Genomic DNA, 6,569 nt, shown 5'->3' with positions numbered 1-6,569 from the left:
CTTTCTGTTCATGGGATGGATGTTATCCATCATCATCTCCTGGTTAGTTGTCCTGGGTGAGTCCAGTGAATTGGAGAGTAGGTGTTGCAGCACTTCTGTAATTCAGGGCTCAACCGACACATGGATGGGCCAAAGGTTGAAGTCTCTTGGACATATATTTATCAAGTATAGTGCTAAATATAGGTTCAAATAAAGGGGCAGAAGAGCCATGTGTAGAGATCCTGTAAATGAGTGTGACTCTGTATATTCTTATGAATATTTTTCTCTCCATCTCTCAGTTTTTTTAAAATTGATGTAAAAATTTTAAATAGTGAAATGCACTGATCTTCACTGCATGCTGTGTCATATTTTTAAAAGTTTCATCTCCTGTCCCTACAGTACAAATGACCCTATCAAGGTATGGATCATTACCATTAATCTGGAAAATAATCCCTATACCCTTCACTCATTACATACCCCGCCAACATATTCACCAATGTTCTGATTTTCTATTATCATAAATCAGTTGTGGCACATGAAATAAATTGGAATTTACATTTTGGTGCATGCATCTTTTGCCCGAATATTGTTTCAGAATCATTCATGTTTGGTAGATCAGCAGTTCTCTCATTTTCTATGATTGTGTCCTTTGACTTTGAATGACTATATTACAAAATGTTTATTCATGTTCCTCTTGGTGGATATTTTGGTCCTTCAAGTTTGGGATATTATGACCATCCATGTATATGTCCTTTATATCAGGACATGTTTTTCTTTCTCCTGGGTGATAGAAAGGAAAGCTTAATCCCAAAAGATCCTTCACATCTTAACTAATTGCTTCCCTATTATCAACACTTTGTATGTGTGTAGGATCTTTACTAAGTTGGTTAAATTAAGTCTTTTACCCATTTTTAACTTGGGTGATTTGTCATTTTAGTGTGGAGCTGTAGAATCTCTTTATATATCATGGATATTAAACCTTTATTGGATATGTGATTTCCAAAATCTTTTTCCATTAAGTCGGTTTCTTTTTCACCTTCTCACACCTTACCCGTACCTAACACCTTAAACAAAAATTAACTGAAAATGAACAAAGACCTGAAGATAAGATCCAGGACCATAAAACAGAAGAAAATGTGGGGAAGGATCTTCAGATATTGTGCTGGGCAACTGTTTCTTAGACTTACACTCAAAGCACATGCAATGAAAGAAAAAATAGATAAAGGGAACCTCCTCATAATCAAGTCATTTGTGCTTCAGAGGACCTGGTCAGTAAAGAAGCCTACACAATGGAAGAAAATATTTGGAAGTTGAATGAAAATGAGAACAAAACATATCAAAACCTGTGGGACAACACAAAGACACTGCTAAAAGAGGAGTTTATAGCCTGCAATGCTTATATTTAAAAAGAAGACATAAGAAAGCAGTTGTAGCTCACGTGGTTGTGCACCTGCTTCCCACATGTAAGGTACAGGGGTCGGTCTCCAGCTCTGGTACCTAAAAACAAACAAACAAACAATCACAGCTAAAATTGAACTAACTGCACATCTGAGGAAGTAGAAAAAGAACAGCATACTAATCCTAAACCAAGCTGAAGAAAACAAATAGTAAAGATCAGAGCAGAAATAAATGAAATCAAGAACAAAAAAACCCATAGGGAATGGGTTCAATCCGTTGGGCTCCCATCTACCATATGGGGGGCCCTGGGTTCACATCCTGGGGCCTCCTTATGAAGGCAGGCTCCCCCGTACTCTGTGGTGAGCCGCCAGCCCTGGCACCGCAGAGGGCTGCCCAGCCTGCAAGCACCGTGGAGTGCCACTGCCCACAAGGGCCACAGAGACCTGACTCAGCAAGGTGACGCAAAACATAAAAGGGAGACAAGAAACAAACAAACAAACAGCAGAGCACGCAGTGAATGGACGCAGATACCAGAAAACAAGCAAGCCACAAAGGGGGTGGGGGGATAAGTAAAAAATAAATACAGACACAGAAGACCACACAGTGAATGGACACAGAGAGCAGACAGCAAGCAGCTTGCAAGGGGTGGGGGATATGAAATGAATGAATAAATGAATGAGTGAATGAATGAATGAATGAAAATAAAATAAATAAATGAATGAATGCAATAGGGAGAATCAACAAAAAGAAAAATGAAAATTTGGTTCTTTGAGAAGTTCAGCAAATTTGACAATCAAAAAAGATGCAAATATATAGAATCAGAAATAAGCGGGACACATTACCACTGGCCCTGCAGAAATCAAAAAAGAGAGATCAAAAAAGGATGCTATGAACTACCGTGTGCAAAAAACTAGACAATGTAGATGACATGGACAAATTCCTAGAAAATGCACAAACTTATACTAGGGGTTCTGAACAAGGGTTCAACACCCCCCCAAGGGTCTGTGGGAAGATTACAGGGAGTCTATAAGCTTGAAGGAATTTTGAATAATCCTAAATTTTAATTTAAAGACATGCCAATGTTAAGTGTCAAAAACTCTGCTGCTACATTCTGAGAAAACACTCGTGGTTTTCACCTGACTGGCAAAGGGGCCCATGGAACAAAAAAGGACAAGAACCCCTGACCGCCACTGACTGTAGAGGAAATAGGAGATCTCAACAAACCAATCACAAGTAAAAAGATTGAAATAGTCATCAAAAACCTCCCAAAGGGAAGCAGATTTGGCTTAACTGATACAGCGTCTGCCTACCACTGGGAGGCCCAGGGTTCAATCCCAGGGCCTCCTGACCCATGTGGTGAGCTGGCCCACATGCAGTGCTGATGTGCGCAAGGAGTGCCATGCCACACAGGGGTGTCCCCAGCATAGGGGAGCTCCACGCACAAGGAGTGCACCCCATAAGGAGAGCTGCCTGTACAGAAAAGTACAGCCTGCCCAAGAGTGGTGTCGCACACACAGAGAGCTGACGCAGCAAGATGACGGAACAAAAAGAGACTCAGATTCTCGATGCCGCTGACAAGAATACAAGCAGACACAGAAGAATACACAGCAAATGGACACAGAGAGCAGACAGCTGGGGGTGGGGAGGGTGGGGGAGGGTGGAAATAAATAACAAATCTTAAAAAAAACCCAAATCTCCCAAAGATAAAAAGTTCAGGATCAGATGGCTTCACAGGTGAATTCTTCCAGTCATTCAAAGATGATCTAATACCAAACTTGCTCAAGCTTTTCCAAAAAAATTGAACAGGAAAGAACACTACCAAACTGATTCTATGAAGCCAGCATCACTCGAATATCAAAACAAGATACAGATACCACAAAAAAGAAAATTACAGTCCGGTATCTCTAATGAATATAAATGCAAAAAAGTCTTCAATAAAATACTTGCAAACCAAATAAAAAATCACATTAAGAGAATTATCGCCACAGTCAAGTCGGTTTGATTCCAGGTGTGCAAGGGTGGTTCATCACAAGAAAATCAATTAGTGTAATAAACCACATTGATAAATTGAAGAGGAACAATCACATGATCTTCTTGACTGATGCAGAAAAGGCATTTGTCAGAATACAGCACCTTTTCTTGATAAAAACACCCAAAAGATAAGAATAGAAGGAAGCTTTCCCAATATGGTAAAATGTATATAGGAAAACCCTACAGCTAGCATGGTACTCAACGGTGAAAGGTAAAATGTTGTGGGCAATTGGCTCACCTATCTGTTGCTTCCTGTTATTATACATGACGTTGCAATTTCTTCCTGTTATTGTAAATGTTACCTTATTGTAGATGTTGCAGATGCTTCCTATTGTGAGCTGACTGCAGCAATAGAAAGCTTTCCTGCTGAGATCAGGAACAAGACAAGGATGCCAGCTGTCACTATTGTTATTCAATATTGTACTAGAAATCCAAGCTAGAACAATTAGGCTAGATAAAGAAATAAAAGGCATCCATATAAGAAAGGAAGAAGTAAAACTTCCACTATTCACTGAGGATATGACTGTATACCTAGAATCTCCTGAAAAATCCATAACAAAGCTACTAGATCTAATAGACAAGTTTGGCAAAGTGGCAGGATACAAGATTAATATGCAAAAATGAATAGTGCTTCTATACATTACCGGTGTGCAATCTGAGAAGGAAATCAGGAAAAAAAAATTCATTTATAAGAGTAACTAGAATAAAATATTCAGGAATAAAATTAAGCAAAGACATAAAGGGCCCATATTCAGAAAACTCCAACACATTGCCAAAAGAAACCAAAGAAGGCTTAAATAAATGGACAGCCTTTGTTTCTGGACTGGAAGGCTAAATATCATTAAGATGTCAATTCTACCCAAAGAGGTTTACATATTCAATGCAATCCCAATAAAAGTCCTGTCACCCTTTTTTTTTTGCAGAGATGGAAAAACCAATTATCACATTCATTGGAAGGGAAAGTGTCCCTGAATAGATAAAAAATGGCTTGAAAAAAGAACAGGGTTGGCGGACTCTCACTTCTGGACTTTAAAGGATATTACCAAGGAAAGTGGATTTAGGTCAACTGATGGAGTGTTCACCTACCATATGGGAGGTCCAGTGTTCAAACCCAGGGCCTCCTGACCCGTGTGGTGAGCTGGCCTATGCACAGTGCTGCTGTGCACAAGGACTGTCATGCCACACAGGGGTATGCCCCATGTAGGGAAGTGCTACATGCAAGGAGTGCATCCTCTATGGAAAGCTGCCCCACATGAAAAAAAAGTGCAGCCCACCCAGGACTGACACCACACATGCGGAGAGCTGATGCAGCAAGATGACACGACAAAAAGAGACACAGATTCCCAGTGCCACTCACAAGAATGCAAGTGGACACACAGAAGAACACACAGGAAATGACACAGAGAGCAGAAATGGGAGAGAAATAAATAAATAAATAAATCTTTTTAAAAAATAGAAAAATAAAGGATATTACCGAGCTAGTGGTAAAAACAGCATGGTACTGGCATAAAGATAGATTAACCAAAGGAAACAAATTAAGAATTCAGAAATAGACCCTCACATCTATATCCAAGTATTTCTGACAAGCTTATCAAGCCTTCCCAGCTGGGCCAGAACAGTCTACTCCCTTGGTGCAGGGAGAACTGGATATCCATAGCCAAAAGAAAGAGGACACCTATCTCACACCTTACACAAAAATTAATTCAAAATGGGTCAAGACCTAAATATAAAAGAGACAACCATAAAAGTGCTAATAGAAAATGTAGGAAAACATCTTTGACATCTTGTGATCAGTGGTAGTTTCTTAAACTTTACACGCAAAGCAGGAGCAGCAAAAGATAAAATAGATAAATGGGACTGCCTCAAAATTAAACACTTTTGCACCTCAAAGGATCTTGTCAAAAGGGCGAAAAGGCAGCCAATTCAATGGGAGAAAATCTTTGTCAATCACTTATCCAGGCTAGTGGAAGCATTTTGGGTCTGGAATCCCTACACTACCCGGTGGCTTTAACACAATGAGCTCTCTCGGCACTGGGTATGCTCTGTCAGCCTCTACATTCCCTCCTGATGGGAGAGTTTTTCAGGTTGAATATGCTATGAAGGCTGTGGAAGATAGTAGTACAGCTATTGGAATCAGATGTAAAGATGGTGTTGTCTTCGGAGTAGAAAAATTAGTCCTTTCTAAACTTTATGAAGAAGGTTCCAAGAAATGGCTTTTTAATGTTGATCGGCATGTTGGAATGGTCGTAGCAGGTTTGTTGGCAGATGCTTGTTCTTTTGCAGACATAGCAAGAGAAGAAGCTTCCGACTTTAGATCTAGTTTTGGCTGTAACACTCCACTCAAACATCTTGCGGACAGAGTGGCCATGTATGTTCATGCCTATACACTGTACAGTGCTCTTAGACCTTTTGGATGCAGTTTCATGTTAGGGTTGTACATTGTGAAGGATGGTGCACAACTCCACATGGTTGATCCATCGGGTGTTTCATATGGTTATTGGGGCTGTGCCATTGCAAAGCCAGGCAAGCTGCAAAGACAGAAATCGAAAAGCTTCAGATGAAAGAAATGACCTGCGGTGACGTTATTAAAGAAGGTGCAAAAATAATTTACATAGTACATGGTGAAGTTCAAGATAAAGCATTTGAACTAGAGCTCAGCTGGGTTGGTGAATTAGCTAAAGGAAGACATGAAATTGTTCCAAAAGATATAAGGGAAGAAGCAGAGAAATATGCCAAGGAATCTTTGAAGGAAGAAGATGAATCTGATGATGATTATATGTGACATTTACAACTGCTTCTGTTTTAAATTTATATATAGTCCCATGTAAACTATTTAGCCCAAAGGATTATTATATACCCAACAACAAATTTTCATGAAATTTTTGCCTTATAATCATTGATGTTTGCTTAATATCTGCTTAACAAAATATTTGCCTAACAAAATTAGTGTGGGCAATTGAAAACCCAGTACTCAGAATTAAAATGCCTGCTTAAACATTCCTTAGAGGCTATTGGATCATATGAATTTAAAACCCCAGTCCATTAATATAGAAGCTAAAAATAATCTGCTGGGCTGTTGTTGCCCAGTTTTGTATTTAAATGAGGTTGGTTATCCTCCTCTCTTAAACTTTAGGTGTAATTTAGAAAAACAAATCCTAGAA

The 6,569-nt window shown here is 39.4% G+C and overlaps 1 pseudogene; it reads left to right on the top strand.

The window, feature by feature from the left end:
* The first annotated feature begins 5,423 nt into the window (after positions 1-5,423).
* Positions 5,424-5,969, top strand: LOC139438298 (proteasome subunit alpha type-3 pseudogene; annotated as a pseudogene).
* Positions 5,970-6,569: the final 600 nt, after the last annotated feature.

This window comes from Dasypus novemcinctus, chromosome Y, assembly GCF_030445035.2.
Source record: "Dasypus novemcinctus isolate mDasNov1 chromosome Y, mDasNov1.1.hap2, whole genome shotgun sequence".
NCBI classification, from domain to species: domain Eukaryota; kingdom Metazoa; phylum Chordata; class Mammalia; order Cingulata; family Dasypodidae; genus Dasypus; species Dasypus novemcinctus.
The sequence above is the reverse complement of the archived record's forward strand: the minus strand, read 5'-3'. Positions and strand labels throughout refer to the sequence as shown.